This window comes from Oryctolagus cuniculus, chromosome 20 (genome assembly GCF_051225735.1).
Source record: "Oryctolagus cuniculus isolate XC-2025 breed Fujian yellow rabbit chromosome 20, ASM5122573v1, whole genome shotgun sequence".
NCBI classification, from domain to species: domain Eukaryota; kingdom Metazoa; phylum Chordata; class Mammalia; order Lagomorpha; family Leporidae; genus Oryctolagus; species Oryctolagus cuniculus.
In genome coordinates this window covers 15857320-15873828 of record NC_142886.1, presented here as the reverse complement: position 1 = coordinate 15873828, position 16509 = coordinate 15857320, and the positions used below count along the sequence as shown (strand labels likewise).

General features: G+C 39.1%; 1 protein-coding gene across 13 annotated transcripts in view; it reads right to left on the bottom strand.

The window, feature by feature from the left end:
- Nucleotides 1–16509, bottom strand: part of FUT8 (fucosyltransferase 8) — a 296071-nt gene that overhangs the window by 193458 nt on the left and 86104 nt on the right. For 11 of the 13 annotated variants that reach the window (XR_016226668.1, XR_016226667.1, XR_016226669.1 and 8 more), the window contains one exon: nt 4313–4404. The exons of the other annotated variants lie outside the window; for them this stretch is intronic. The gene's annotated coding sequence lies outside the window, so the exon portion shown is untranslated. The remainder of the gene's footprint in view (nt 1–4312; nt 4405–16509) is intronic. 13 annotated transcript variants of the gene reach the window in all.

The following is a 16509-nucleotide window of genomic DNA, read 5'->3' as shown; positions in this document are numbered from 1 at the left end:
TATACTGTTCCATTTGGGCGGGGGGGTGAGATGTCTATTTTTTATTTCCACTTGCATTTCAGTTTTGGCAGTTTCTACTGACACAGGTTCAAATTCACAGAGATTCTTTCTGTGTTCATTCTCCTAATGAGCCCACCAAATGCATTCTTCATTTCTGATAAAAATATTGTTGATCTCTAGCACTTCTTTTTGACTCTTTCCTAGAAGTTGTGCCCTGACATCACCCATCTACTGTTGCATACTGTTACTTTTCCCACTATAGACCTGGACATATTAATAATAGCTGTTCTAAACTCCTACATGATGAATCAAACATCACTGTCACATCAGACTCTGATTCTGATGCTTGTTCCTTTAAACCTTATTTTTCTCTCTTTCAGTATGATACATACGGTATAGGAACTTCAGTGAAAAGGTGAAAATACAAGGGACTTGTTCAAAAAATTCATGTAAAATGAAATTAAATGACTAATTCATTTTGGTACAAAACATTTTGAAATCCACATATATAGGATCTACAAAAAGTTCATGGAAACACATATTATGAAGAAACTATGATTGTATTTAAAAATATAGTAAGGCATGGAGAAAGGAAAGCATTCTACAGTCCTATGATTAGGTCTCAGTCTTTGGTAAACCTGTGGTCCTGACCTAGGAATTTCTCATGTCCTCAGTTCCTTCCCCTCTCAGAAGGGGAAACTGCTAGAACAGGACAGCTAGAAGGGGCTGGCACTGGCTTCTCCCCTTCCCACAGGTCAGTCAGGCTCTGATAAAACCCAAATAGTCTGATAAAATAGTTTTCTTGAGGGAAGACCTTGTAAAGAAAAGCAGAATATTCTAACATATTTCTTGATAGTTACTCTTCATTTCCCCCTACTGGAAGCATCAGGGGGATGCTTCTCCAAGAATCACTGTAAGGAACTAGTGATCTACTGGAGGTAAACCCATGAATGTCTGAGTGTCTCCAATGGCTGGGTTCCCCTGCAGTTTCTAGCTCACAGTTGTACAAACAGAGCCTCCAGCAAATCATCAATTATAATTTGAGCTTTTCTACCCTGGTACTGGATCCTTCAGATTTCTACAGCAGTTGTGTTTCTCTGTGTTTATGCATCCAATCTGGGGACAGAAGTTTGCCCAACCTCATTTCTCTGACTGATTTAAGGAAAACTATTTTTAGTCTGTTCAGCTTTTTACACACAAACTGATGACTACCAAGGTTCTTAGGTACTGAGAATTCCTCCCCCAAAACTCCATTTCACTTTTTACCTTCACATTTTACTAATTACAATGAGACAAAAAAGGGAGATCTGAATTTGTCTCAATGTTACAGAAACTACCTAAAATATAACTAATTATGGTGTTTACTCTATAAATAATGTCAAAACACAGACCGTTCAGCAATATAGTTCATCCTTTCTCTGTGAAGCAATGAAAAGATGCAGACAATCAAGTATTTCTGGGATCATTTAGGCTCCACAGCATTATTATAAATTAAATATCTTTTCAATGAACACCTAAATATTAATTTCCATAAAAGCTTTTTAAAAATCTACTGGCTGGCGCCGCAGCTCACTAGGCTAATCCTCCGCCTGCAGTGCCGGCACCACAGGTTCTAGTCCTGGTTGGGGCGCCGGTTCTGTCCCGGTTGCTCCTCTTCCAGTCCAGCTCTCTGCTGTGGCCCAGGAGTGCAGTGAAGGATGGCTAAGGTCCTTGGGCCCTGTACCCACATGGGAGACCAGGAGGAAGCACCTGGCTCCTGGCTTCAGATCGGCACAGCGCACCAGCCGCAAGGCACTGGCTGTCGCGGCCACTTGGGGGGTGAACCAACGGACAAAGGAAGACCTTTCTCTCTGTCTCTCTCTCTCACTAACTCTGCCTGTCAAAAGAAAAAAAAATCTACTAATAAAGACTTTAATTCACTGCTTATACTTATTGCTCAACTTTCAAAATTACAAAGCCTGTTTCTTTATTCCTAATAGAGCACTACTGTGCATTCCACATAAATTTAAGATTTAAAATCCTCCAGGGGCTGGCGCTGTGGTATAGTGAGTGAAGTCGCTACCTGCAGTGCTGACATCCCACATGGGTGCCGGTTCAAGTCCCAGGTGCTCCACTTCCAATCCAGCTCTCTGTTATGGCCTGGGAAGGCAGTAGATAATGGCCCAACTGCTTGGGCCCCTGCACCCATGTGAGAGACCTGGAAAAAATTCCAGGCTTCTGACTTCGGATTGGTCCAGATCTGGCTGTTGCAGCCATTTGGGAAGTAAAACCAGTGGATGGAAGATTCATTCTCATTCTCATTCTCTCATATTCTCTCTCTCTCTCTCTCCCCCCCCCCCCGCCTCTGTAACTCTACATTCCAAACAAATAATAAAATTCTTTAAAAAAAAAAAATTACTCCAATGGAGGAAAAATATAATGGAAACCAAATTTTTATTTGAAATTTCACATAGGGATGGCAATCTTCAACATTTGCTGACCGTGGCATTAACCTTTATCTATATTTACTTATGTGAGAAATCTCAGCCCACTGTATAGTACTATTTGCTGTCTTTATTGCAAGAAATTCAGCAAATTTTATTCCAAGTAACAGTAAAAAACAGTTGATTACTTTTTATATTACAGTCTTAAATTTTATTCAACTGAGTTTTAACCTACTTAACTGAATACATGCTGGCAAAATAAGTTAAGTGAACACAATATCTAATTTATCTTAGGAAATCTGAAAGCGCTGTCACAAATTAAGCCTCCAAATTTAGCAAGAATATCATATTGTCCATAGCCAAGAAAACATATTAGCGGAATCTCCACTTTACATATATGTCAATTTTACTACATTATTTCTACAACTGCGATGCAGTAGGTACAACAGACATTTCTGAACCCTTTACACAGTGAACAGATGGTGAAGCATCACAAAATTAGGAGCTACGGTAGCATCTTAAGGAATTAGAAATAATTCTGCTATTCAGGGGTGGGCATTTGCAGTGCCTCCTATCAGAGTACTGGAGTTCAATTTCTGGCTTTGGCTCAGACTCCTGACCCTAGCTTCCCACTAATGCAGAGCCTGGGAGGTGATGGTGATGGTTCAAGTAATCAGATTCCTGCCACCAATGTGAATTGAGTCCCTGGATCCCGGCATTTGCAAGCATTTGGAGAATGAATCAGTGGATCATTTCCCAACCCAATAAATTGATTGATTAATTGAAAAATGTTGCTATTCAGCCAGAACACAGCTAACAGAGTTCAACAAGTAAATTTTCTGGGAAAATAATAAGGAATTAGGATGAGACACAAGGGAAATGATTTAAAAAGATGACAATAAGGATGGGAAAAATTATGAGAAGTGAAATATTAAATAAAAGCTCCTAGAAAAAAATTAATCTACAAAAAAAAGTGTCAAATGAGAATAAAGAAGGAGGCCTGTGAAAGACAGAATACTGTACTATGAAAGAGAAGTTCCACTCTTAATTTGCTAGAAAAAAATTTCTATCACCCCCACATTCTGGAGCATCTGATACTGAATGAAACAAAGACAATATCCAAGTAAACTCAGACTTAGCACTTGACATAGTTTGTAGTTAAAGCAATAATCAACAAAACAGGTTCAATTGTGTCTGTTTGTAAGAAATAAAAAAATAAAAACCTCAAAAGTTGGTTATGTATACAAAGATAAATTATGCAGGTGTCAGTGATTATGTAAGATGCAAGATAACCTAGCAGATACAGCATAAAATGTAATGCTATTCCAAAATAAATGTCATGTGACTTTGAGAGTCACTGTATCATCTTTTTATTTATTGATTGATTTTTTTGACAGGCAGAGTGGATATGAGAGAGAGAGACAGAAGTCTTCCTTTGCCGTTGGTTCACCCTCTATGGCCGCCGCGGCTGGCGCACCGCACTGATCCGATGGTAGGAGCCAGGTGCTTCTCCTGGTCTCCCATGGGGTGCAGGGCCCATGCACTTAGGCCATCCTCCACTGCACTCCCTGGCCACAGCAGAGAGCTGGCCTAGAAGAGGGGCAACCAGGACAGAATCCGGCGCCCCAACCGGGACTAGAACCCGGTGTGCCGGCACCACAGGCGGAGGATTAGCCTAGTGAGCCGCGGCGCCGGCCAACTGTATCATCTTTAAAGATGACATGTCATCCCAGTAGAATCCTCTGAGGAACAGTGATACTTCCTAAATAAATACACTATTTCTGGGTTAAGGGGCACTGTCTAAAGAGAAAAGGCTTTTAAATTTTTAAAAAAGAAAAAGCTGATTTATTAACAAAGCTATTTCAATATTACTGTGAAAAATGGCTTACCTTCCTTCCCCTAGAACCTAAGAAGCTGACCACCACAGGATACTTCCCAAGGAACGGATTACTGCTTGAATCTGCACCACTAAAATTATTAGCTGTTCAAAATGAGATAAAAGGAAAGGGAAATGTTAGTTATTAGAAGCATACAAGTTCTTTGCTGTTAAAGCAAAACAGTGTATCTCACACAAAACCATTCAAATGAGAAATACAGGCCTAAATTTGACTCTCCAGGGACAGGTCCTTTGAAACAAAGCTTCGACAAGTAGCTCAAAATATTTAAACTCCTGATGACTAAATATGAATAATTTCATTTTAAACATAATATTTAGTTATCATCCTGCTTTAATATTTTTTCCTACAAAAGAACATGAAATTTTGTGTAATATAAAAAGGTCCCACACTTAAAAACAGACAAGAGAGGCAGAATATACAAACAGCTTCAAGGACAAAAAACATTTCACACCAGAACATATTTACAGTTCCTCATCTAGAATTCAACTAACATCCAACTGCGGCAATCAGCCAAGCTTGGCAAATTAAAATAACAGTAATTTTGACAGATCATCTTCCATAAATATTCAAATATGGACGTTTGTGTGCATGCAAGGGTCTCCACATGCCAATCAAAGTGCTTTGTTTAGGATCCTAAAATGGAGCACTTTTTTCACCCTTCTCTAGGAACCCCCTGAATCCTTTAACTTTCATTTTAACTTTCTCAACCCAGCTGATTAAGAAACTAATTACTTCTCTATCTACAGCCAGAAGTCAAAACGTAAGTGTTAAAAAAAAAAAAAAAAAGATAAGAGTAACATATGCACTAACAAACAAAAGAAAAGTATCTAGAACTTTCAAAAATCTAGGTTTGGAATGACGAAAGCAAAGATCTACTAAGAGGGGGAGGATGCATGAGAGCTGTGAACCATGGCAAACGCATGAAAGATTAACTTTTCATTAATGTGATCAGGTATGCCTTGATAAACTAAAATTCTGATGTAATGAGCAATTAACCATTTCATAAATTTGAGTTTTCTCACAGTTTCATTAAGATTACCATTTGGGGCCAGCCCTGTGGCACAGCAGGTCAAGCTTTCACCTGCAATGTCAGCATTCCACAAGAGTCCAGGCTGCTCCACTTACAACCAATTTCCCTGCACCCACGTGGGAGACCCAGAAAAATCTCTTGCCTCCTGGCTTCAGATCAACGCAGCTCCAGCCATTGTAGCCAGCTGGGGAGTGAACCAGAGGATGGAAGACCTCTCTCTCTCTCTCTCTCTCTGCCTCTCTTTCTCTCTCTGTGTAACTCTGACTTTCAAATAAATAAATACATCTTTAAAAAATTTTTAAAAAGGAAAGACTACCATTTACTTGATTCAAGATAAGACCCTATGTCTTGATAACATAGTTTAAGTACATAAAACTGTCAAAAGTAGGGAAATACTATGAGTATGAAATTCAAACCACACATACTCTTTGAAACATACAGATATCCCTATCAAGAGCAATTAATAATTAAGAGCAATGATGACTTTTAATAAAAAGCAAGTTATCTGATGCATGAACTTGCTAACTGGTCTATCCTCCATTAATCAGTTTCTCTTAAACATGTACACAATTAGTACAAATTCTCAGATCTTTCAGGAAAATTACAAGTGACAGGCATGCATCTGCATTCAAGATAGCATTAAATTGTGGAAGAAAACTCAGCCTATTCAGAAGCTTCAATGCTCATTGCTGAAAATATTTCTAGACAGGAGGACAAACATGTTTTAAAAACTCGTACTTCATGATAACTCCCAACTCAACCAACCAAACCCAGGTCCAACAGTGTATCCAAGCCTAACCAGTGCTTCCCAGGCCAGAAAAATGAGGAGAAAAGTCTAGTTTAGTGGTTTCAGCTTCTCCTGGGAGCTCCTTAGAAATGTAGAATCTCTGGCCCTACCCATGGACATACCAAATCAGAATCTGCATTTTAACAAGATTCCAAATGATATATATACTCATTAAAATTTGAGAAGCTTTGTAGGAGGGAGGATGACAGAGAGAGTATAATATTCTATTCAAACCCTGGTTCCCAACACAAGCCATTGTCGGGTCAATAGGCAGTCAATTTTTAACCTCTGGTTTTCTGCATCATTATTCCTGTCACAATTTTTCATATTTTAAATAAGGGTCCTGAAAGACTAAACAGTCTCAAAAGCCAAAGAATAAGTATGTAATGGCTAAATCTCAGGTTCCAGGAAAAGATGTGACAATTATCTCAGCACAAATGGTCTTGCCCAAAATCATATTAGCTAGACACATTTTAGCTGCACACCACATAAAATGATGTTGCTGGTCAACAACAGACTTCTCACACAATGGTGTCTCCTAAGATTACACTGCTCAGTGATGGTACAGTGTCAGTCTGTGTAAGTATATTCTATGATATTCATAAACAATAAAATCACCCAATGATTCATTTCTCAAAACATTCCTATTGTTAAGACACACGTGATTATAATTAAAATATAGTTAATTTCTTTCCTTCCATATCCTCAGCACTAAGATGATTTGGGGTCCCAGTAGCTGGGAAACAGACCAAGCATCAAAGGTCTAAGCCATTACATAACTAGAAAAGGAGGTTATTAATGCTGGTTATTCAGCTATTATCTCTCAGCTCTAAACCCACCCTTTAATACTCATCTCTGTAATGCCAGAAACAGAACTCTAAAAGCTACTTTTCTCTTGTGCCAAGGAACTTCCTCAAGAGTGAATATATTCAGCCGGCGCCGCAGCTCACTTGGCTAATCCTCCGCCTGCAGTGCCGGCACCCCGGGTGCTAGTCCCAGTTGGGGCGCCAGTTCTGTCCTGGTTGCTCCTCTTCCAGGCCAGCTCTCTGCTGTGGCCCAGGAGGGCAGTGGAGGATGGCCCAAGTGCTTGGGCCCTGCACGCGCATGGGAGACCAGGAGGAAGCACCTGGCTCCTGACTTCGGATCAGCGCAGCGCGCCGGCCATAGCAGCCATTTGTGGGGTGAACCAACGGAAGGAAGACCTTTCTCTCTGTCTCTCTAACTCTGCCTGTCCAAAAAAAAAAAAAAAAAAGTGAGTATATGTTTTTTTTCCAGTCAGCATTGCCCTCATTTAAGGTTTCCATACCAGCAGCAGCAGTTAGTGACAAACACCAGCTTTTTCTGGTATTCCTAGAAGTATCCTTTAGAACTGCAGTAGCAGCCAGCCAGGCAGTACCCCTCAGGAGCTCTAAACCCCAGCACTGTGGTGCCCTACTCCAGTTTCTTCAATCTTCAGCCACGGGGATGGATGGTGGCTGCAACTACTAGCTTGGTGTTTCACCAGTGCTCCCCTTCCACTTTTAGAGGTTTTCAATATCTGTAGAACACACCCTTTATATTCAATTTTTTAAAGATTTATTTATTTATTTGAAAGAGTTACAGAGAGAGGGAGAGACAGAGAGATCTTCCATCCACTGGTTCATTCCTCAAATGGCTACAATGGCCAGGGCTCAGCCAGGAGGAAGTCAGGAGCTAGGAGTTTCTTCCAGGTCTCCCACAAGTACTTGGGCCATCTTCTGCTGCTCTTCCCAGGAATTTAGCAGGGAGCTGGACTGGAAGTAGAGCAGTAGAGACATAAACCAGCACTCATACCAGATGCTGGTACTGCAGGCAGCAGTTGTACCCACTACACCACAACACAAGCCCCTCCCCTTTTTTTGGCTAAAATATCCAGTGTGAATTGTTTTCCTAACAAATCTAATAATCCATGGGGGCTAAATGTAATAAAATTCAACATAATCTTGATCACTTTGGGAAACTGTTTTCCTAAAACATGATATTCCATAAAAGAATTTCACTGTCTCTCCCCAAAAAATAGGCACAAGATGAGAAATAGATACAAAATGTACAGTTGACAAAGAGGAGGAAACACAATCTAAGAAAGCAATTTACTGAAACAAATATGATAGGAAATAAATTTAAATTCTTAAAACAAAGACCAATAAAAATTCTGAAACAAATTTTCTACTTTAAACAAAAAAATTCACAGAATTGTAGAAGTTGAAGGAACTTTATTGCTCTGACTCTGCCACTACTCAGTTTTCTTAAAGAGGTTTAATACCTAATTGAGGTTACTGCACTTTAAGAAAGCTGTTGAGAAATTAGGGAAATTCCATCAAAGACTGCACAACTGATGAAAGGGGAACAGGAACAGGATCCACTAAGAAAGGTACAAGGAGTCAAACTTTTAGTCCAGACTAGTGAAAAGAAAACATCAGGCCAACATTTTAGCTGCCTTGCAGTCTGAGTCCTAACAGGATGGCCTTCACACCTCTACAGGAAATGAGTTCATAAAGAAAGGTGACAAAGTTAATGAAGACATAAAATGGAGCTTCTTAGCTTACTGACTCTCCTTCTTACTGGCTCTTAATGCTGGCTTCAAGTGAAAATGGCTGGGGCCAGTTCTTTGGCATAGCGGGTTGTATGCAACACCAGCAATCCATATGGGTGCCAGTTCCAATCCTGGCTGCTCTACTTTCATTCCAGTTCCCTGCAAATGGCCTGGGAAAGCAGTGGAAGATGGCCGAAGTGCATGGGCCCCTGTAGCCTCAATGGGGGGCCCAGAAGAAGTTCCTGGCTCCTGGCTCTGGTCTGGGCACTACAGCCATTTGGTGAGTGAACCAGTGGATGGAGGATCTTTAGTTCTCTGTCTCTCCTATCTCTGTCTGCCTTTCAAATGAAACAAATAAGTTTAAAAAAAAGTGAGACTGGTCTAAGACGCTTTTATCAAAAATAAAAAATGATGATGATGATGTCCAGAATCCCAATGCCAGAGTTCAGATTTAACTGGTTTATGACAGTGCTCATCACATTTTTATTTTTTTATTTTATTTAAGGTATACAAATTTCAAGTATATCATATATACAGATTTAGAAATGGAGTGACACTTCCCACCTTAGCCTCCCTCCCATCCATGCTACCACTCTTCCTCCTCCTCCCTCTCCTATTCCCACTCTTAATTTTTACAAAAGCTCTATTTTCAACTTACTTTATACTCAAAAGATTAATCCTATACTAAGAGTTCAGCAAATAGTAGGAAGGAAAAAACTGTTCCTCAACAGGAGAAACAAGGGCTATAAATGATCATCGAATCTCAAAACGTCATTTTCACTCCAACATATTACATTTTAGGTACTCTACTAGTTAACACAGATCAGGGAAAACATATGGTATCTTGTCTTTCTGGAACTGGCTTATTTCACTAAGTATAATGGTTTCCAGTTGCATCCATTTTGTTGGAAAAGACAGGATTTCTCTTTTTCTCATTGCTGAGTAGTATTCCATAATGTGTATAAATAATTTCTTTATCCAGGGTTCAGTTGATGGACATCTGGGTTGATTCCATGTCTTAGCTGCTGTGAAATGAGCTGCAGTGAACAAAGGGGTAGAGATAAATCTTGGATATGCTGATTTAATTTCAATGGCTGCACCAGTTTACATTCCTACCAAAAGTGGATTAGAGTACCTTTCCCCCTACATCCTCACAAGCATTTGCTGTTTGTTGATTTCTGTATGAAAGCCATTCTAATTGGAGTGACATAAAATTGCATTGTGGTTTTGTTTGTTTGTTTTCCCATGGGGTGCAGGGCCCAAGCACTTGGGCCATCCTCCACTGCACTCCCTGGCCACAGCAGAGAGCTGGCCTGGAAGAGGGGCAACCGGGACAGATTCCGGCGCCCTGACCGGGACTAGAACCCGTTGTGCTGGCGACACAAGGCGGAGGATTAGCCTAGTGAGCCGCGGCACCTGCCCTGCATTGTGGTTTTGATTTGCATATCCCTGATGGTTAGTGAACCTGAGGTCTTTTTTCATGGTTGTTGGCCATTTGTATTTCATCCTTTGAAAAATGCCTACTCATATCCTTATCCCATTTCTAACTGGATTGTTCGTTTTGTTGTTGCATTTCTTGAATTCTTTATAGATTCTGGAAATTAATCCTTTATCAGCTGAATAGTTTGCAAATATTTTCTCCCATTCTGTCGGCTACCTCTTCACTTTGCTGAGTGCTTCTTTTGCAGTGCAGAAGATTCTCAGCTTGATTAAACCCATTTGTCAATTTTGGCTTTGATTGCCTGTGCTTCTGGAAGTCTTTTCCAAGAAGTCTTTGCCTATTCCAATGTCTTACAGAGCTTTCCAAATGTTCTCTAGTAACTTTATGGTATTGGGTCACAGATTTAGGTCCTTGATCCAAATTTGAGTGGATATTTGTGTAAGTTGTAACACAGGGGTCTTCTTTCATACTTCTGCATGTGGAGATCCAGTTTTCCCAGAACCATTTGTTGAGGAGACTGTCCTTGCTCCAGGGATTGATTTTAGCTCCTTTGTCGACGATAAGTTGGTTGTAGACATGTGGATTGATTTCAGGATTTTCTATTCTGCTCCATTGGTCTACACACTTAATTTTTTGGCAGTACCAGGCTGTTTTGATCATAACTGCCCTGTAGTATGTCTTGAAATCTGGTATTATGATGCCTCTTTGTTTTTGTTGTCTAGAATTGTTTTAGCTATTCAGGGTCTCTTGTGTTTCCATATGAATTTTAGCATCATTTTTTCTAGATCTGAAAAGAATGTCCTTGGTATTTTGACTGGAATCACATTGAATCTGTAAATTGCTTTTGGTAGTATGAACATTTTGAAAATATTAATTCTTCCTATTCACAGACATAGAAAATTTTACCAATTTTTTGTGTCTTCTTCTATGTTTTCTTTAATGTTTTATAATTTTGTAATTTTCATCATAGAGATCTGTCGCTCCCCCACTCGCAGAGGAACGACACCGGAGGCTGTTTTCTTTCCCCGGTCCTTCCCGGATTTGCTGACGCTCCCCCGCTTTTGGGGAGGAGCGGCACCAACCAGCCCTCCGACCGACTCTCTCAGGGGGCCCCGCATGTTGTCTCTCTCCCCCTTTTATAGTCCTCTCCCACCAATCCGTGCTCTGCTGCCCACGTGCTGAGCACGGGCTTTCTTCCAAACAGGGGTTGGGTCAGGAATCAGCTAATTAACGAAGCAGCTGTGTAAGATTTGTTTACTCTCTCTCAGCGGCATATGGTGGGAGATCAGACGCACAGAGTTAGTTTCAGTCCACAGTCTCAGTACTTATTTGTCTCGCGGGCGCCCCGCCATGTTGCGGGAGACGGACCCTGCTCCCCACGGAGATCTTTGATCTCCTTGGTTAAATTTATTCTAAGGTATTTGATTTTTTTTTTGTAGCTACTGTCAATGGGATTTATCTTGGAAGTTCTTTCTCAGTCATGGCATTATCTGTGTATACAAAGGCTATTGATTTTTGTTTGTTAATTTTAAAACCTGTCACTTTACCAAACTCTTTTATTAGTTCCAACAGTCTCTTAGTAGTCTTTTGGTTACCCTATACATAGAATCATGTCATATGGGTGCCGGTTTGGTCCTGGCTGCTCCTCTTCCAATCCAGCCCTCTCTGCTATGGCCTAGAAAAGCAGTAGAAGATGGCTCAAGTCCTTGGGCCCCTGCACCGACATGGGAGACCTGGAAGAAACTCCTAGCTCCTGGCTTAGGATCTGCAAAGCTCCTGCTGTTGTGGCCATCTGCAAATGGAAGACTCTATCTCTGCCTCTGCCTCTTTGTAACTCTGCCTTTCAAATAAATAGAAATAAACCTTTAGAAAAAAAAAAAAACTAATAATAAACTACATATAAACAAGATCCCCAAGCAATCATCATGCACACTGAAGTTCAAAAAATGTTATTCTATAATAATTTTAAAGGGGTGTGTATGTAAGAGAGAGGGATAAAAGGAGGAACAGAGAAGAATGTATGTAATGTGTGTGTGGGTCAAAATAAACTCAAGTCTAAAAATAACTTTTTAATTGGATTCTTCTGAAGTTTTAGATAACAATATTTTTATACTTAAAGTCTGCTAGAGCTTACTGAGACTACTGTTTCAGAAAGTGAATAATAATTACTCAACACATACATGTCACAACATTATTCTTTATCTATACATCAATTTAATCTTCAACACACATCCATAAAGTAGACATTTTCTAATTCCAATTTTACAAATAAGATGAACATTACACAAATAACTTGTTCCAGGTCACACACCTATTAAGTAACAAGCCTTATACTTGAATTCAGATAGCATGTTCAAGAATCCATACTCAGGGGCCGGTGCTGTGGCACAGCACATTAACGCTCTGGCCTGAAGCACCGGCAACCATATGGCTGCAGGTTCAAACCCCGGCTGCTACACTTCTGATCTAGCTCTCTGCTATGGTCTGGGAAAGCAGTAGAAGATGGCCCAAGTCCTTGGGCCCCTTTACCCACATGGGAGACCCGGAAGAATCTCCTGGTTCCTGGCTTCAGATCAGCACAGCTCCAGCCGTTGTGGCCAACTGGGGAGTGAACCAGCAGATGGAAGACCCCTATCTCTCTCTCTCTCTCTGCCTCTCCTCTCTCTGTGTAACTCTGACTTTCAAATAAATAAATAATCTTAAAAATAAAAAAAAATAGAATCTATACTCAAAACCACAAAATAATGCTATTTACCAATACCATCCTAAAACATTCTGAAAACATTTAGGGGAAAAGTTTAATTATTGGTATTAAAAACAATGTAAGACTAAAGAAAAAACCAGTGTGCTTTTCTCTAGTTTAAAAAAATTATGAAAACTCAAGAGTTATAATAGTGATATAATTGTATCAACACTTTTATGGTCTGTAGCCCACACTTAAAACCAAGAGGAACAAGACAGAAAGGACAGTAAACTCAGAGGTTCCTTAGAACTTCAACATCATCAATATTTTGGGGTGAATGATAAACATCAATATTGCATGCACAAGGCCATCATATAGAAGAAAAATTTTTGGCAATAACCATTTTGTTTTCTATATTTGTTAAGCAATTAAAACCTCACTTTATGTTTCCCCAAAGCCTCTTTAATTTGCCCCTATAACTACTTCTCCTGCCACCCTCAAAAAAGTAAAGTGCATGCAGCTATAATTATTTTTCACAATGAAAGAAAAATAATGTAAATTTAGTCTGATTTTTCTCTCTGTATCCTATGTCCTCGATCTCTAAAAAAGTCTATTCTCTTTCCATCTATTGTTACAGAAGCAAAAATCTTAGTTCCAGTAGTACCCAACGATTACTTCTGAAAATGCTGTGGAAGACTTTAAAGGAGAGGTCTGACAGAAGCAGTCAGTAAATCTCCTAATAAAATTTTTGATAATTCATGTGAATTCTAAATACCATGACAGAAAGTCAAAGCTCCAGGTATAAATAAAAATCATTGTACTGGCAAATAAATTGAGTTTAAAATATATAAAATTATATTCTGTTTTTAAAACATAGCAATACTAAGATATTTTAGCTTCATTCAATCCAAGAATGGTCCTTAAAAAGGGAGAAATGTACAATACTGTTTTAATGATGACAAAGCCCTGGTGACCTAGTTTCTGAGAATGAACAAAACTACAGATATTAACAACAGAGCTGCTTAGCACATAACAATTATGTCCAAAATGTCCAAAAACACTTTGGATCTACATTCGCAAATGTAAAGAATCACTGAAAAGTAGTCTTCCAAACACCTAAATTTAAAACTACAACTTGAAGTAATTTTGAGTGAGACTTTACCGAGGACTCTAAAAAAGATAAGGTCCATGTGAAGCACTTTAAGGAGAGAACTTTTTTCCTAAGCAGTAGCAAGGCTTCTCAGGGAGCCAAAACAGGTAAAACCCAAAGGAAGTGTGTTCTTAGGGGATAAGGCACAGGAGAAAAGCAATCTAAGCATACCAGCTATAACTCTTTCATTAACTTATATGACTAATAAAATGACCCAAACCAAAACTCCTTGAAAATTTCTATCATTTTTTAAAAGTATTCATATTAGATATGAAAGATATTTTTCCCTTTTAGTTAACACTAGAAAATCGTCACTTCTTTTCCCTCTCTACTTGGCTTCATAATAGCACCTCCTCAAGCTATCCTCCTTTCCCATCTGATTCAGGGAGACTACACTATTTGAATATTTGAGTAAAATAAATTTATGGAAAAAATGGGAAAAAAATACCCAATAAATGATATTTACTAAATACCATTTAAATGAATAAATATCACCAACTCTTCTGTCCTTACAATATGGAAATACCATATTTATCATGTCATACATAAAAACCTTAATGGAAAAAATTAACTACCTTTCATCAATAAAATGGGAAATTTATTACAGCAAAGAACAACTATTTAAAAAATCAATAGACTCATTTTTAGTCATCAGTAACACTAAATTAAAAAGATGATTCTCCCAACTCATAGTGAATAATAATTATGATTAAGCTTGTAAAAATGCAGCATCTAATGCCCCAAGACTAGAGGCTCTGATTCAGAGACTGGTTTCTGAGGACAAACCCAAAACTCCACATTTCAGTAAGTTTTCTTAGTAACGGCCACATATATCAACCCTAAATCACATTCTAATAAATAGTTGACCTTCAAACCTCTTTGAACTTCCAGATCAATCCTTTTGGTCTGATCAAAATGATCATTCCCATCTCTCATCTCAGCCTCACCTCTAATGAAACTATACACTTGATATTAACACAGAAAAAGTAATACCAACCAGTTTCTGGACATACATTACCAATGGTCATGAACTTTTACTATATTATTATTAATTTATAATTAAATTATATACTACATGCAGCACAGTGTCTCACTGGAACAAAAAAATGATCCATAAAAGTAGCTTTTATTTTCACTAATCTTTATGACAACTCAAAGAGGTGGTTGCTATCATTTCCAACTCACAGTTAAGGAAATTTTAGGTTTAGTAAATTGACCTCAGTCAAAGGTATAGAGTAAAGGGACAGAGACAGGATTCATGACAATCTATGTGACTCCAAAACCTGGACTGCCTGTTGTAATCTAGGCTAACTTCCTGAGCCAGCAAAACAACAACAGTGGGTACAAAACAATTCCACAGGGGCAGGCACTGTGATGTAGCTGGTTAAGTCCTGACTTGGTACACCCACATCCTGTAACTCATGCCAGTTTATGTCCGGGCTACTGCACTTCTGAGCCAGCTCCCTGCTAACATGCCTGGGAAAGCAGCAGATGATGTCCCAAGTACTTCGATCCCTGCCTCCTACATGAGAATCAAGATGGAGTTTCTGGGTCCTGACTTTAGTCTGTCCCGGGTATGGCTGTTGTGGCCATTTGGACAGTGAACCAGAAGATGAAGATCTCTCTCTCTCTCTCTCTCTCTCTCTGCCTTCAAATAAATAAATATTTTAAAATAATAACATTCCACAGTCATAAACACCTTTCAGGAGAATTTTCCGGAGTCATCTCCAGGTCAGTCAAGGCCTAGACACATTCTCACACACATTCCTAAATGACTAAGAGTAAAAGAACAGGCATAAGAATATGATGGGTTGCTAACCATGTTTAATGATCCACAGCACTTTAGAATTGCAGAATACACTATATGTAATGATAAAAAAATTATTATATAGTTTACCTATTCTGTAATTCTAAAGTAGTTAAAATATAGTCAGAAATCACTCAGTGCAAACTGTCTCATTCATATTTATCACATGTAATATATAAAAAAAATTTTAAATTAACTCCTTTTCATCAAAAAAAAATGGGAAGTTTATTACAGCAATGAAAAACAGCTATTTAAAAATCAATAATGGGGCCAGCATTATAGCACAGTGAGTGAAGCTGCCACCTGCAGTGCCGGCATCCCACGAGGACATCAGTTCAAGTCCCAGCTGCTCCACTTCCCATCCAGCTCTCTGCTATGGCCTGAGAAAGCAGAAAAAGATAGTCCAAGTCCTTGGGCCTCTGCACCTGTGTGGGAGACCTGGAAGAACCTCTTGGTTCCTGGCTTCAGATTAGCCCAGCTCCAGCACTGCAGCCATTTGGGAAGTGAACCAGTGGGTGGAATATCTCTCTCTGCTTCTGCTTCTCTGCAACTCTGCCTTTCAAATAAAATAAACCTTTAAAAAAAAAGATTCTCATCCAACTTCATAATTAATAATAATTAAAAAAAAAAAAACAGTCTCCTGGTTCTCTACTTCTAAGAAGCTACAAGTGGGTCAATTCAGAACAGTTAAGATTTCTGTATCTCATTCACACAAAGGATAGACATAATCAATATGGTA